The following is an 18,167-nucleotide window of genomic DNA, read 5'->3' as shown; positions in this document are numbered from 1 at the left end:
GCATTTTTCCACGGCTGGCCATGCTTTCCACCTGGCTACCCCTACCCTGGCTAACATCTCAGCACCCCTTGCAACAACTTGCCCAACCACCCCGCTTCTCCTTCACTCAAATCCAGACAGCTGATGTTCTGAAAGAACTGCAAAATCTAGATCCCTACAAATCAGCTCAGCTAGACAATCTGGACCCTCTCTTCCTAAAATTATCCGCTGAAATTGTTGCAACCCCTAATACTAGTATCGTCTGAGATACCCATAGACTGGAAAGCTGCCGTGGGCCTCTTCAAAGGGGAGACACTAGAACCAAACTGTTATAGACCTATATCCATCCTGCCCTGCCTTTCTGAAATCTTCAAAACCCAAGTTAACAAACAGATCCCCGACCATTTTGAATCCCACTGTACCTTCTCCGCTATGAAATCTGGTTTTGGAGCTGGTCATGGGGGCCCCTCAGCCACATTCAAGGTCCTAAATGATATCATAACCGCCATCTTCATGAACCTGGATTTTGACTCTGTCAATGACTCTTTTTGTAGTAGCTACAGTCTTGTCTCATCACTGAAACTCCTGTACACACTCAGGAGAGGCGAAGGTCAAGAGCCATGCGCCCTTCGAAACACAACCCAACCTAGCCGCACTGTTTCTTGACACAATGCACATCCAACCTGGAAGCCAGCCGCACCAATGTGTCAGTAGAAACACTGTACACCTGGCAACCTGGTCAGCATGCACTGAGCCCATCCCACCACAGGAGTCACTAGTGCACAATGAGACAAGGATATCCCTGCCATCCAAACCTTCCCAACCCAGACGATGATGGGCCAATTATGCGCCGCCCCATGGACCTCCCGGTCGCGGCCGGCTGCGACAGAGCATGTACTCGAACCCAGAATCTCTAATGGCACAGCTAGCACTGCGAGGCAGTGCCTTAGACCACTTCACCACCCGGAAGGAGTAATCACCACATTCTTATCGGCAGACTCAATAGCCTTGGCTTCACAAATGACTGCCTCACCTGGTTCACCAATTACTTCTCAGATAGAGTTCAGTGTGTCAAATCGGAGGGCCTGTTGTCCGGACCTCTGGAAGTCTCTATGGGGGTGCCACAAGGTCAATTCTTGGGTTGACTCTTTTCTCTATACATATCAATGATGCCGCTCTTGCTGCTGGTGATTCTCTGATCCACCTCTATGCAGACGACACCATTCACCATTCTGTATACATCTGGTACGTGTTTTTTCTTACATTGGTACCCCAGGTAATCTTAGGTTTCATTACATACAGTCGGGAGGAACTACTGAATATAAGAGCAACGTCAACTCACCATCATTACGACCAGGTCGCGGCCGGCTGCGACAGAGCCTTCCACCCAGGACAATGGATCGGATCCCAGCCGGCAACCCAAAACAACGGCGTCGTAAAAGGGGCAAACGAAGCGGTCTTCTGGTCAGGCTCCGGAGACGGGCACATCGTGCACCACTCCCTTGCATACTACTTGCCAATGTCCAGTCTCTTACCAGCATCTTTCTGGTAAGTGGTGTGATCATAACAACATACAGGAACTCAAGTCCTTCTGTTCACCCGACTTGGAATTCCTCACAATCAAATGTCGACCGCACTATCTACCAAGGGAATTATCTTCAATTATAATCACAGCCGTATATATTCCCCCCCAAGCAGACACATCGATGGCCCTGAACTAACCACATATCCTGAAGCTGCATTCATTGTAGCTGGGGATTTCAACAAGGCAAATCTGAAAACAAGACTCCCTAAATTCTATCAGCATATCGATTGTGCAACCAGGGCTGGTAAAACCCTGGATTATTGTTATTCTAACTTCCCGAAATGCTGACCACGACTCCACTTTGTTGCTTCCAGCCAACAGACAGAGACTAAAACAAGAAGCTCCCGCGCTCAGGTCTGTTCAACGCTGGTCGGACCAATCTGATTCCACGCTTCAAGACTGCTTCGATCACGTGGATTAGTATATTTTTCCGCATTGAGTACAACAACAACATTGACGAATACGCTGATTCGGTGAGCGAGTTAATGAGAAAGTGCATTGACGATGTTATACCCACAGCAACGATTAAAACATTCCCAAACCAGAAACCGTGGATTGATGGCAGCATTCGCGCAAACCACTGCTTTTAACCAGAGCAAGGTGACCGGAAACATGACCGAATACAAACAGTGTAGCTATTCCCTCCGCAAGGCAATCAAACAAGTTAAGCGTCAGTATAGAGATAAAGTAGAGTCGCAATTCAATGGCTCAGACACAAGAGGTATGTGGCAGGGCCTACAGTCAATCACGGATTACAAAAAGAAAACCAGCCCCGTCGCGGACCAGGATGTCTTGCTCCCAGACAGACTAAATAACTTTTTTGCTCGCTTTGAGGACAATACAGTGCCACTTACACAGCCTGCTACCAAAACCTGCGGACTCTCCTTCACTGCAGCCGACGTGAGTAAAACATTTAAACGTGTTAACCCTCGCAGGGCTGCAGGCCCAGACGGCATCCCAAGCCGCGTCCTCAGAGCATGCGCAGACCAACTGGTTGGTGTGTTTACGGACATATTCAATCAATCCTTGTCCCAGTCTGCTGTTCCCACATGCTTTAAGAGGGCCACCATTGTTTCTGTTCCCAAGAAAGCTAAGGTAACTGAGCTAAATGACTTCCGCCCCGTAGCACTCACTTCCATCATCATGAAGTGCTTTGAGAGACTAGTCAAGGACCATATCACCTCCACCCTACCTGACACCCTAGACCCACTCCTATTTGCTTACCGCCCCAATAGGTCCACAGAAAACGCAAATCGCAACCACACTGCCCTAACCCATCTTCCCAAGAGGAATACCTATGTGAGAATGCTGTTCATCAATTACAGCTCAGCATTTAACACCATAGTACCCTCCAAACTCGTCATCAAGCTCGAGACCCTGGGTCTCGACACCGCCCTGTGCAACTGGGTACTGGACTTCCTGACGGGCCGCCCCCAGGTGGTGAGGGTAGGTAACAACATCTCCACCCCGCTGATCCTCAACACTGGGGCCCCACAGGGGTGTGTTCTGAGCCCTCTCCTGTACTCCCTGTTCACCCATCAAGTTTACGGACGACACTACAGTGGTAGGCTTGATTACCAACAACGACGAGACGGCCTACAGGGAGGAGGTGAGGGCCCTTGGAGTGTGGTGTCAGAAAAACAATCTCACACTAAACATCAACAAAACAAAGTAGATGATTGTGGACTTCAGGAAACAGCAGAGGGAGCATCCCCCCTATCCACATCGACGGGACAGTAGTGGAGAGGGTAGTTTTAAGATCCTCGGCGTACACATCACGGACAAACTGAATTGGTCCACCCACACAGACAACGTTGTGAAGAAGGCGCCTTTTCAACCTCAGGAGGCTGAAGAAATTCGGCTTGTCACCAAAAGCACTCACAAACTTCTACAGATGCACAATCGAGAGCATCCTGTCGGGCTGTATCACCGCCTGGTACGGCAACTGCTCCTCCCACAACCGTAAGGCTCTCAAGAGGGTAGTGAGGTCTGCACAACGCATCACCGGGGGCAAACTACCTGCCCTCCGGGACACCTACACCACCCGATGTCACAGGAAGGCCATAAAGATCATCAAGGACAACAACCACCCGAGCCACTGCCTGTTGTTGGGGATTAATCAGAATTAGTTGGGTAACATAGATCAGATGTTTTATTTTCATGATATGCTTAGGAGTTATTTCTCATACGAATGTATTTTGTTGTACTATAGTGGAGGCCATTGGCAGTTATCTGTTCTCTGTCAGGACTAAGTTGCTTGGGCCGCAGAGAGGGGAGAGGTCAAGGTGTCATCATGTGTAAACATATATTTTAAACCATGTGAAGAGATGATTAATGGGAAACCAATTATCTCTTGGCTCCACTGTGTCTGTATGCCAGTCACTCCCTACTTTTCCTATCGGGGAGAGGAGGATGGCAGTGTCTGGAACCATTCTATGTTCCCTCTTTTGTTGCCCCTATCTTGACCTATAGCCTCACTCTCTTCTCCGTGAGCTTGTATCTAAATGACAATTTGATATACATCATAGGGTGGGGGTAATGTCTTGGTACCATTTTGTACCAAGGACGAGATAAGAGCTTTGTTTAGGAGACCAAACTGAACAATAATTTATAGCCAACTGTCTGGCTAGGGGATACTCCTCTCTGACTCTCTGAAGTAAAGTCTTTCTTTGTGTAAGTTCCTAAGACCTGTGGTTTGTCATGTCGTCTAGGGGGGGGGGGGGGTGGATCTTTGCTATAAAGGATCCCATTTGCCATTATGTTGACCACTCTCAACTTTTCATTAGAGATACTGAACTGTTGAAAGTCAAAATGCTGTTGCAAAAGCTTAATTATTATTAAAGGTGAAGATTAAGCATAACTCTGACTGGTGTGTGATTTGCTCTCTCATCATTTGGTAATTAAGGAAATTTCCACGACACTGTTCACCCCGCTATCATCCAGAAGGCGAGGTCAGTACCGGTGCATCAAAGCAGGGACCGAGAGACTGAAAAACAGCTTCTCTCAAGGCCATCAGACTGTTAAACAGCCACCATTAATATTGAGTGGCTGCTGCCAATATACTGACTCAACTCCAGCCACTTTAATAATGGAAATTGATGTAAAAATGTATCACTAGCACTTTAAACAATGCCACTTAATATAATATAATGTTTACATACCCTACATTACTCAACTCATATGTATATGTATATACTGTACTCTATATCATCTACTGCATACATGTATCACTAGCCACTTTAAACTATGCCACTTTGTTTACATACATATGAGATGAGTAATATAGGGTATTTAATGTACTCGATACCATCCACTGCATCTTGCCTATGCCGTTCTGTACCATCACTCATTCATATATCTTTATGTACATATTCTTTATCCCCTTATACACACACAAGTGTAAGGTAGTACTTGTGGAATTGTTAGGTTAGATTACTCGTTGGTTATTACTGCATTGTTGGAACTAGAAGCACAAGCATTTCGCTACACATTTCGCTGCACGACGTACATGAGGGTTGGATTTGATTTACAATCATGCCCACTTGCCCACTAACACAGGATTGTAACAACTAGGGAGAATTTTAATGCCCTTATAAACTTACGCTCTATCCAATCATAGCAGCAAACCTCTAGACCCCTCAATCTCAACTCTGGACCGAGAAGCCAGTTCCACTATATTTTTTCATTGTTCCCTTCTAATCAGGGACTGATTTAGACCTGGGACACCAGCTGTGTGCAATTAATTATCAGGTAGAACAGAAAACCAGCAGGCTCCGTACCTCGTAGGGTAAGAGTTTAATACCCCTGCTCTAGACAGTCAAGGCAGACCTGCCCATTACACAGGCCCACTGGGTACACACTGGTTGAATCAACATTGTTTCCAAATAATTTCAATGAAATTACGTTGAGCCAACGTGGAATAAACGTGGAATTGACGTCTGTGCCCAGTGGGGAACCTTGGACTCTGACTTGATTACGTAAGACAATACAAAACGAGTCCTAAAAAGATGGGCACTTGCATCCCAACTGCGACTTGTCAATACCCAGTTTACACTTTTTGGACTTAGGCGCCCCGGAAAAATGCTTAGATGATTTCAATGGAATTTCAATCCCTGACTTCATTGACAATCACATAGATGGAATGTAGCTAGCTAGCTAGTGATTTTGGTCACAGATAAACAGTGTGTAGCCGCTTGTGCTTTATTTATGATAGTTTCCCAGCTTGCTGATGATGAAGTTGTTGACATGTTCTCAGAAATCAGTCCTGCACGCAGCCAGCAGCAGCTGACTCCATACTGTCTGCAGTGCACTGATTCATTTTTTCATGCACATTTTTTTGGAGAAATACTGCACCAAACTCCTTAGCTAGATGTAAAATTGCATGACTAAGAAATAATCAGTCAAAATTCATCACAGATTTATTGATTTATCTTATGTTAAATCTGACTATTTAAAAGAAGTGGTAGTGACTATGTGGTTGCTACCATGAATCAAGAGGGACAAACAGCAGTAACTGCCAGGGTATGATAAAGCGAACATTACACACAGCCATAGAAAAACACATGCAGAATCGGTTAGTTCAGACGCTCTTTATTATATGTAGAATCATCTAAATTATGTTGCTACGAGCAGCACCGCAGATGTTGCGATGAGCAAGTTGCAAGACTTAGCGCTCACACAGTCACACACAGTATCTGCACGTGCAAGGATTAGTTCGCTTCACACTGTCAGAGCATTAGCTTCATGTTTCAACACTCTTAGTTGTTGTGGAACATGACCCACAATGCTGTTTACTTTGTGCAGCTATGTCATGTAGCGGAGTCTACTTTTAAATGTCCTTGAGAAAATGCAGAAAATAGACTTGTCATATGTATTTTTATAAGAAGTAGGCCAACTCTTGTTTGTCCCTCAAACTCAAGTACTTTTTGTAAGACCTTGAGAAAATGGGAACTTTCTCACTCAAAACAAAGTAGACAAAAGAGTTCAAGATAGAGATCAACAGGCATTTTCTTTCAGTCAACACTTGAATCTTTTTCTAATTTCAATAAACATTCTACCAGATGCTTTTATCCAGTGCAACTTGGGTTAAGTACCTTGCTCAAGGGCATATCAACTGATTTTCACCTAGTCAGCTCAGGGATTCAAACAGCAACTTTTCAGTTACTGGCCTAATGCTCTTAACCACTAGGTTACCTCAAATACCATCTGATGAAACTTGAGGCAAGTGCTAGGACTGGCTTCTCTAGGGGCTGAGAATCTCTGGGATCTGGGGATGTGGAGGATAATGATGAAACATAACACTACTACAGGAAAAACACAACTAAACCCAATAAACGGTCAAAACTTAAACTATGAATTTTCTGTGTACCAGTTGTATCTGCAAAACAACATCCAAAGTCAAAGTCTGGCAGTGGAGGCTGCTGAGGGAAGGACAGCACATGGAAAACATGTGATTCCACTAATTCCGCTCCACCCATTACCATGAGCCTGTCCTCCCCAATTAAGGCGCCACCAACCTCCTGCGATGTCTGGGTATATGAGAAAAGAGCTAGAGGTACTGGCATGTTTTTTTCCCCTATGCTGAAAACATCAGTGATTTTACTGTATAATTAGTGGGACTTGAGGGGTTGTGAAGCATTTGGCCCTTGTTTCATGAAATTAGGTTTTCAGTTTGATGGCAAAGTGCCATCATTGCAAATGGCTGCTCGAGGCCAGAAGCAAAATCTCAGCTAGATGAATGGGAAGTCACGGTCATAAATTATTTCAAAAGACAGAATAGAGGCATACATAGGAGGGGAGATAGTAATTGCAGATAAGATCACATTGACAAATATACAAAATAATTATATATTTTTTTGCTGAGCAGGCATTGAAATTTAGGACAGCCCACACATTTGTCTATTAAATTAAAAAGTTATTAAACTAGGACAGTGAGATTACAGGACTTGAATAATAATACCAAGGATATTCATAATTATTAAATACTGTAGTCATAATTTTAATACAGAATTTGCCATTAGTTCAAGTGTTGTAACAACACACCCTTTTTTATAATACATCTGCTTCAAGGCATTTATTTGTGCTCTTCTTGTGCTCATCCTTAATATTATCATTATCGTTCTTATTATCAGAATTACTCTAATGCATTCTTGTCAGAGTTGCAACTTTTTCCCAGTTTTAGGCTTGCTGTTGAACATTTACTGGTAATTGAACATTAACGAACTGTTGTGAGACCTGCACTGTGTGAGTAATTGATTGTGATGGATGCGTTTGTGGGCATGTGTGTGTGGCTTGCTGCTGGTTGGGTGAGCGGGCAATGTGGAACAGGCAGTTGCTGTTTCTGTGACTATGAAGCTGTAGTTACTCTTTAAGCCTGTGGATGGGGGTGGTACTCTTCCTCTCTGTGAAAAGACTTCCTGGTAACCTCAGTTTTTTTACATTTATTTTTAATTTAACCTTTATTTAACTAGGCAAGTCAGTTAAGAACAAATTCTTATTTACAATGACGGCCTACAGTTGAAGCTGCAGGGTTTCAGTCAGAGCTGCCAAAGGAAAGGGTTATGGTCCACAGGGTGTTCAAAAGCTACAGGTAGGGGCTCTTATGGATTAAGCTTTAATGTGTACTGCAGAGTTAAGGAGTAAGTCGATGACCAACAATGCCAGTGTAACAGAGGCCCAGTGCAGTCAAAATGCAGTTTTTCCTGTGTTGTAAAATCAGCTGTCAAATCTAACACTGTAAAAGTTTGTATTTTCAACCAGCAACTACTGAATCAGGAACAATCTACACAGGACCTTCTAATCAGCAGGTTTGCATGGGTGTAATTTCAGCTTTCCATTGTGACAACATCATGCGGTAAATTGATTAATAGAGCAATAACAAAGATAGTTCCAAATCTTTCTGCCAATAACAGCTAGTTTTCAGTTTTATCCTCCCACTCAGATCACCCAGACAGTCAGCAAAATTATTGCAATGTTTTTTTCTTACTAAAAAGCTATTTTTGCCCATTTGAATAAAAATCTATAAAGAAAATTGTCACAGCGGCCAAATACAACAGGTGTAAACTTTACTGTGAAATGCTTACTTACAAGACCATTCCGAACAATGCAGAGTTGAAAAGTAACACAATAACATAACAAGGCTATATACAAGGAGTACCGGCACTGAGTAAATGTCCTGGGGTACGAGGTAGTTGAGGTAATTAAGGTAATATGTACAAGTACAGTGGCTTGCGAAAGTATTCACCACCCTTCACATTTTTCATGCTTTGTAGCCTTACATCCTGGAATTAAAATTGATTTTCACAACATGCCTACCACTTTGAAGATGCAAAATATTTTTATTGTGAAACAAACAAGAAATTAGACAAAAAACTGGACACAATAGCATGCATAACTCTTCACCCCCCAAAGCCAATACTTTGTAGAGCCACCTTTTGCAGCAATTACAGCTGCAAGTCTCTTGGGGTGTGTCTCAATAAGCTTGGCAAATCTAGTCACTGGGATTTTTGCCCATTCTTCAATGCAAAACCGCTCCAGCTCATTCAAGTTGGATGGGTTCTGCTGGTATACAGCAATCTTTAAGTCATACCTCAGATTCTCAATTGGATTGAGGTCTGGGCTTTGACTAGTCCATTCCAGTACATTTAAATGTTTCCCCTTAAACCACTCAAGTGTTGCTTTAGCAGTATTCTTAGGGTCATTGTCCTACTGGAAGGTGAACCTCCATCCCAGTCTCAAATCTCCGGAAGACTGAAACAGGTTTTCCTCAAGAATTTCCCTGTATTTAGTGCCATCGATCATTCCTTCAATTCCGACCAGTTTCCCAGTCCCTGCTGATGAAACACATCCCCACAGCATGATGCTGCCACTACCATGCTTCACTGTGAGGGTGGTGTTCTCGGGGTGATGCGAGTTGTTCGGTTTGCACCAGACATAGCATTTTCCTTGACGGCCAAAAAGCTACAATTTTGTCTCATCTGACCAGAGTACCTTCTTCCATGTGTTTGGGGAGTCTCCCACATGCCTTTTGGCGAACACCAAACGCGTTTGCTTATTTGTTTCCATAAGCAATGGCTTTTTTCTGGCCACTCTTCCCATAAAGCACAGCTCTGTGGAGTGTACAGTTTAGTGGTCCTATGGACAGATATTCCAATCTCTGCTGTGGAGCTTTGTAGCTCCTTCACAGTTATCTTTGGTCTCTTCGTTGTCGCTCTGATTAATGCCCTCCTTTCCTGGTCCGTGAGTTTTAGTGGGCGGCCCACTCTTGGCAGGTTTGTGGGGCCATATTCTTTCATTTTTTTAAATAATGGATTAAATGGTGCTGCTCCGGGGGATGTTCAAAGTTTCAGATATTTTTTTATAACCTGATCTGTATTTCTCCACAACTTTGTCCTTGACCTGTTTGGAGAGCTTGTTGGTCTTCATGGTGCCGCTTGCTTGGTTGTACCCCTTGCTTAGTGGTGTTGCAGACTCTGGGGCCTTTCAGAACTGGTATATATATTCTGAGATCATGTGACAGATCATGTGACACTTAGATTGCACACAGGTGGACTTTATTTAACTAATCAAGTGACCTTTGAAGGTAATTGGTTGCACCAGATCTTATTTAGGGGCTTCATAGCAAAGGGGGTAAATACATGTGCAGGCAACCACTTTTTCGTTTTTTATTTTGAATAATTTTTTGAAACAAGTAATTTTTTTCATTTCACTTCAACATTTTTGACTATTTTGTATATGTCCATTACTTGAAATCCAAATAAAAATCCATTTAAATTACAGGTTTTAATGTAACAAAATAGGAAAAATGCCAAGGGGGATGAATACTGTTGCAAGGCACTGTAAGTAGGGGAAAGAGTGACTAGGCAATCAGTATAGATCATAAACAGAGTAGCAGCAGCGTGTGAAGAGTGTGAAGGTGTGTCATCAGTATGCATGTGTGTGTGTGTGTGTGTTTGTTGGAGTGTCAGTGTAGTATGTGTGAGTTTGTGGGTAGAGTCCAGTGAGTGTGCATAGAGCCAGTTCAAGAGAATCCGTGCAAAAAAAGTGGTCAATGAAAATAGTGTGGGTAGTCATTTGATTAACTGTTCAGCAGTCTTATGGCTTGGAAGTAGACGTTTTCATGAGCCTTTTGGTCCCAGACTTAGTGCTCTGGTACCGCTTGTTGTGCGGTAGCAGAGAAAACAGTCTATGACTTGGGTGGCTGAGGTCATTTAACCTTTTTCGGGCCTTCCTCTGACACCACCTGGTATAGAGGTCCTGGAAGGCAGGGAGCTTGGCCCCTGTGATGTACTGGGCTGTTTGCACTACCCTCTGTAGTGCCGTGCGGTCAGATGCCAAGCCGTTGATATACCAAGCCGTGAAGCAGCCAGTCAAGATGTTCTCAATGGTGCAGCTGTAGAACTTTTTGAGGATCTGAGGGCCCATGACAAATCTTTCATCCTCCTGAGGGGGAAGAGTAGTGGTCGTGCCCTCTTCACGACTGTGCTGGTGTGTTTGGACCATGATAGGTCATTAGTGATGTGGACACTGAGGAACTCGAAGCTCTCAACTCGCTCCACTACAGCCCCATCGATGTAAATGGGAGCGTGTTCAGCACTCCGTTTCCTGTATTCTACGATCAGCTCCTTTGTCTTGCTGACGTTGAGGGAAAGGCTCTTGTACTGGCACGATACTGCCAGGTCTCATCGGAATTGGTGATCAGGCCTACCACTGTTGTGTCATCAGCAAACTTAATGATGGTGAGAGGAGTTGTGCACGGCCACACAGTCGTGGGTGAACAGGTAGGGGACTCCCGTGTTGAGGGTCAGTGCTAGCGGATGTGTTGTTGCCGACCCCCCACCACCTGGGGGCGGCCCATCAAGAAGTCCAGGATCCAGTTGCAGAGGGAGGCGTTTAATCCCAGGGTCCTAAGTTTAGTGATAAGCTTAGAGGGAACTATAGTGTTGAACGCTGAGCTGTAGTCAATAAACAACACTCTCACATAGGTGTTCCTTTTGTCCATGTGGGAAAGGGCAGTGTGGAGTGCAATAGGGATTGCGTCATCTGTAGATCTTTTGGGGCTGTATGCAAATTGGAGTGGGTCCAGGGTGTCTGGGATGATGTGGATATGTATTGCGGCAAACCTCTTCAAGGTTAGGAGCGTTTGTCACAAATTAAGTGGTAAACTGTCACCAAGTCACCCAAGAATGAGAGTTCTTTTGAACAGGACAGTACCTGTATGTTTGTTTCTCCATCCTGGTCCACTCAGGCCGTAGGCGAGGTCAAGGATAGCAGGGTTCGGTACACGAATCGGGTTCTCGGTAGGTCCAGATCCAAACGCCAACAGGTAAGTCCAAAACAATCCAGCTCATACACGGTAAATCCAGCCAATCTCTATTGTCTCTTTCTCTATTGTTCATGGATCCTTCCAGTCCTCTCTCTTCCTCTTCCTGGTTTTTCTTGACCCTTTATCTGTTGGTCGGCTCCACCTTCTGAGGGTTCCACTTGCTTCTGGGACTTGTAGTTTTGGCGGTCGGCCATTTTGTGAGCTGTAGTTCTTACAGGGGTGGCCATTTTAGTGATCGGGCAGAGCCCGTTTATTAGTTCTGCTCTCCCATATCTGCCATTTATCACTCGACCCCCTTCTTTGCCACAGTATATACAGTCACTGTGGGGACGACGTTGTCAATGCACTTGAAGCCGGTGACAACTGACTAAATATTTTATTAATCTTATGTGTTTTTATGTGTAAAAAAAGAGTAAACTTGAAACTTCAAGAACAGTAAAACTTTTGTCTTTAACAAGATATTTTATCAATAGGAGTTGGAAAAAAGGTAGTTGCTAACCACATCAAACCACAAAAGTAACACAATAAAGATGGCACTTTAACAAGCCTATTTCACACCATAGCCTGCTGAACTTGCAAGATTTCAGCACAAATGAAAATGTGGCCCATGGATTGATGTTTAAGCATTATCTCAATGAAGAATATGGCGTTCGACTAGCCACGCTCGAGGTGCATATGCAGTTACAAGCCTGCTAGAGTTAGGGGCAGGTGGATGAGTAATATCCACCTTCGTAGTACGGAGGAAGCCTGAGCTGGAATGTGAAGCTAACTGAAACTCTCTGGCTTTAGAAAACCCTGAGTTGTCGTAGTAAACCCCTCGTCTGTGTATTCATTTAATGGGTCCTGCAGATTTAAGGAAGTCGATGACCAACAATGCTAGCTGTGTATCTATTTTAGACTCGACCAGTGTCCTCTGACTCTAGCTGCCTCTTCACTTTTTCTCTTCACTTTCTCACCTCTCACTTTCTCTCTCTCTCTATTTGCTTGTCTTTTCATCCCTTCTTTTTCTTTGCTTCACTCGTTAATCAGGCAATGTTTCCCCGTCCTCCCTACGTTTAGTTTGGCGTTGGGCAAAGACCACCAACACTGACCTCCCAGTCACCTCACACTCTTGTCTCTCTTATCTGTCTCTGGCTGAGGTGATCATTGTGAAGGTTTTCTTTGAGCACAGATGGCGAGCTACAGGGAGCTACATGGACTACCCAGGCTAATGGCCAACTGCTAGCTTGCTAGCTCCTCTTTGTGTGGGCGTCTGGAGGTAAAGAGTAGAGATACTATGACAACCAGCAGAGATCAGGAATACAACAATATCAACCAAATGATAAATCATTCAGAAAAAAGTACAGTTATCACAGAGGAATGTTCTAATCTCATGATCTGGAAAACAAACAATTAGATTTGGAAATAAACAATGGTCTCATCAGCAAGACGTGATCATTTTGCAAAGAGGGTGATTAATTCAAGCCGACTGAAATGTTTTAGTTCTCGCAACAATTGGTCAGGGACAGAGCTGAAATGGGCTTGACTGTTATGAAGAAATAATATTCTACACAGAAGAAAGACGTCATGGTTTGCGTTGTTGTGGTGAATAGTCACCATCTCTCCATCTATCGTCAGCAAAAAAAGAAAGTCTAGCAGAACCTTTGCCAATTAACAATTGATCCCCATGCTTGAGATGTTCAATAAGTGCAGTTCATCCGAGTGTCAGTGCAGCCATGAATATCCACAATTCATTGTCTAAGCTCGGTCGGCCGTAATAGAGAGAAAGGGGTCAGGCAGACAAACATCAGGAGGACAGAAGTTCATGATGAACTTTGTGATCTTCTGATTCCCTGTCAACTCCAAGTTTCATGTTCCCCATCATACAGTTGAAGAGGTAATTTGCTCTCAAACAGAAAAAGCAACAAAGAGAGAATCATCTCACGAGGAGGAGATCTGTCACACTTTGTCTTCAGTAGGCTATGGCAGAAAGCAGCCAGCTCTTCCCTACTCGCGGTTAATGACTGCTTGGCTGAGTAGGGCAATTACCGAAGATAGATTCCATTATACCATTTACATTGCTCTAAATTAGATTACCTAGAATCTGTTCTATTTGTGGACGATGGTTGGGTAGTAGAGTACGACAAGACAAAGATGCACATTATAGATGTAAGCCCTAAGGAGCTCAGAGAACCTGTGGTTTATAAGGGATTTATTACGAGGAACTACTTATCTTAATTGCTGATTTAATGTGTAGAGTTTCTCTACATTCTCTCTTTGTTTGACCCTGTTGGCTATTTCTGTGTCCATCTGTTACTCTCTCGCTTTCTCTATTTTGGCAACACTGCAAATATTCAAGAGGGAAGTCATCTTAGATTGTCAGTCATTTTAGCTTAATGTTAACAAATAACACAAAACTGTGGAGGACTATGGAGTTTGGAAACACTAAATGACAGAAACAGAGAAGTTGCTAGCAGGCAGACCAACCATAATGACTGTGCTGTGTTACTAATTAGCAGTGATCAATCAGGTGAGTGTAGGAGCACCCACTCCAGAGAGATAGGCAATGGGTTAATTATGAATTAGACTGGGATGCCCTCCCTGGCTGAAATATATAACAGTATCATCATATTTACTCATGAACAAACCTACATAATCTTTGTATGTGAATACTCTTCTGCCTTATAGAAACAATTTGAATTTGAAAAATGGGGAAGAACATGAAGGAGTCGTCTTCGTGTTGTGGCTGATACAGGCGAATAAACTGTTAAATGCCAAACGATGTTAAAGAAAACATCTGTTACCCTTTAAGGATTAGTTCTCACCCATCGCGCACCCCTCCCAAACATCCTGTCTGTACTGTCAGACACATCCTTATTGTACTGCTCATCATATTCCATAATTACCTCTATTTTCTACTTGCTGCTGCATCACTCAAACATTGTGCTTTAAGTAAGTGGAGTTCAAGTGAGAGGCACCTTGTCAAAACTCCTAATTGAAGGAGGTGATGGGGTTGGATGAGTTGCTCTGACACCAGAATGGGATTTGATTACTCAGCTATGACAGCACTGAAGGCTTCTTTAAAACAATCTCAGAGGCAGACAGACAGTGAGGTATGGTGAGGATTGTGTGATAAAAGCACAGGTATGACAACACAACAGGCTGAGTTACAGAGCTGATTACAGAGAACTCAATCCCCTATGATGCTGCACTCTCACAGCAAAACACTGCTCACTGTGCTGTGTGCCCTCACTTCAACAGGAGCAAGTTCCATCACGTATGACACCATAATACTATTACATTAGTTAGTTAGGGGCTTAGAACAGACTGGAAATGAGAAGGATTGTATTTGCAGGCAGTATATTCACTACATTCGGTTAATGTAACTTGTCTCAGACTATCACTCAGGTTATGCCTTAGATATTTTCGGTGTTTTTGACCAAGGCCTCAAAAGTCTAATGAGTTACCATTCTATTTCATGTTAAGACAGATATGCAATTTTTTTTTGCATGCAACAGCCATTACAAAACAAACAAAGCCCTCTCATGGCCATGTTGTGACAAAACTGGTTATTCTATGTAACACCAACATGCTGTGAGTTATTCTAACAGGCAACATAGAGCTGGTGAGCCATATCTCACACACAGAGACAAAGGGTGAATTATTCCACCAGGATTCCCACCGTGTTGTGTCAGAGAGGTGACATTTAACAGCGATATGCGCTGAGGAGAAAGCTGTATTTTCTCACTGGAGATGATTAACAGAGCACTTGAGTTGGGAGAGTTATTGCTCACGCTCCTCAGCCTAATGGTCAGCCAGAGGAGAGGAGCTACCTGTGTCTTTCTATTACCCCCCCTCTCTCTATCACACTCTTGCTGCTCGTTCACCTCTCTCTGTCTTGTCTCTCTTCTGCTAAATTCTACATCACCCTCTCTTCCTATTTCTACATCCATTCTCTCTATCCACCTTTCCTCACTGTCTACCTGAAGTTCTATCATTAATGAGAGACAATACAGAGCACAGGTTTGTCTTTGCGAGTGTGAGGGGAGAGGAGAGGAGGGGGGGAGTGAGAGAGAGGGAGGGTGGAGTAAGGACTCCGTGAGTGCACTGTGGATAAATAATCATATTTTTATGCACCCACGATGCTGGAAAAGCACCATCTGGGATACGCATTGGATTTGCATTACAATATAAATGGGAAGTTGCTGGAGCTGAAAGGGTGATATGGAGTCATTCAGCCAGCCACCCTCACTCCCTGACAGGTCACGTCTCCCTCCCCGCTCCCGCATGCTGCCGCAGCTCCCCGGAAGCAGACAGGCACTAGGCGCTTTGTTGGCAAGCAGCACGCCGTCATAGTTTCCTTCGCTCTTCTGCTTCTTCCCCCACCCTTCACACTCATCCCTTGTCTTTTTTAACACGCAAGCTCGTCTTCTTCAAATGCCACATTTCCACATGCGTCGCGCACAGTGCAGCCCCGATAGCGTATGCATCAATGGCTTCCTGCTTAGATGTGATCTTCAGTGAACCTTGTTCATAGACAAGAGGGTGTGAGGAGGAGGAATGGGAGGAGGTGCGGGAGAGAGAAGGTGGTGACAACAAAAGTGTTTTGAGGGTGTAAGAGAGGAAAGAAGTAAGGATGGTTCGGGAAATGACAGGATGCAATGGGGAGGCGAGGGGGGGGGTTCAGTTCTTCAATTTTGTGCAAGATATAAACAAAACTCAACAGATTTGGAACAGCTCCAACTCCAGCTAACAGGTAAAAGAGGATGGACATGGATTATATAGGATCGAGTGAATAGGAATGGAAAGCTAGCTGAATACCAATCATGGTCACAGTTACAGTAAACAAGTCCAACTTCTGCCTGGCAGTCTGCTAAATAAAGGTATTTCTGTTTTGCTGAGTACATTTGGAAGGAAGAGTAGATGACAATGCAGAGCATTGAGAATTGAGATGATTCACAATAGCTTTGTGTAGATGATGGATATTATAAATGGACACATGGCGCGCACACAAGCACACACACACATTCACACAGCCCCCCATCATCTATTCTCGATTTCAGAATTGTTCTTATTTTTGCAGACTCTCTTTGTCTCTCTCTCTTTGACTTTCTACATTATCCCCCATCTGTGTCCTTCTCCCCATCCGTTTTTATTTTATCCCATTTTCTCTCTCTTCATCCATCAAAGCCATCTCTCGCCCCATCTCACCCCTTCCTTTCTCTCCCATCTTGAAACCATTGGAGGCTGGTGGCTCAAAAAATGTAGGAGGATAGGAGACTGACGGTATAGGCTTGGACCACACAGTGACAACAAAGTGTGTTTCAGAAAACGTCAAAGGCAAATTATTTTAAACTAAAAACATTTAATAAAGTAATTTATAGTAAAATATTATGGGAATGGGAATGAGAGGTCTACTTACACAGTGTTGGGATGGGATCACAGCAGTGATTGAATGAGGGTATCAGGCATGAGTTCAGGTGTTCAGAGGCTTGACTTCAGGACAGGACAGGAGTTAAAGTGTTCAGAGGCTTCATGGTCATCATGGATGGTTGTTGCAGAAGAGCTCAACTCTTCCACTGAGGGCAGGATCTGACTGGGAAGAAACAAAACAATAACACAACACAGTTAGACACAAAATCGCTAAGAATTAGTTAGTCCAAGCAAATATTAAAATCACATTCATCTCTAATAATGTGATTGTGTTTGTGTGTGATCGACTCTACAGTAATGAGAAAATTGATAGGGCTACTCACAGTGCTTGGAGAGGAAACATTCAATGTGCCAGTGGATGAGAGGGCAAATGAGACATGGCTTCAGTTCATGTCAGGAGAGAGTTGACACTGGTATTGGAGTGTAGTGGTCATCACGTCTTAAATCGGGGACCAGGAGGGGAATACAAATAGCAGATAAGGTCAATTTCAGCAGCGCCGTAACAGGTTTGGGCAACACATTTCTTCATGAAGTTAATCTTCAGAATTCACACAGTCAAACACTGTGTATAGAGAGACTGAGCATCTCGCCCACTTGACACATCAAAATAGCCCAAGAAACATACCTAACAATGGCTGACAGATGTCTGTGGTTTCATCCAATTGCCACAAAAAATAGCTCTGTCAACCTCTCTATTAATCTCACTTTTAATAGTTAGTGAGATGGAAGCTATCAAATCAATCTGAATTTGTTATTTGACTAGGCAAGTCAGTAAAGAACAAATTCTTATTTTCAATGACAGCCTAGGAACAGTGGGTTAACTGCCTATTCAGGGACAGAACGACAGATTTGTACCTTGTCAGCTCT

This window comes from Oncorhynchus masou, chromosome 33 (assembly GCF_036934945.1).
Source record: "Oncorhynchus masou masou isolate Uvic2021 chromosome 33, UVic_Omas_1.1, whole genome shotgun sequence".
In the NCBI taxonomy this organism is placed as follows: Eukaryota; Metazoa; Chordata; class Actinopteri; order Salmoniformes; family Salmonidae; genus Oncorhynchus; species Oncorhynchus masou.
The sequence above is the reverse complement of the archived record's forward strand: the minus strand, read 5'-3'. Positions refer to the sequence as shown.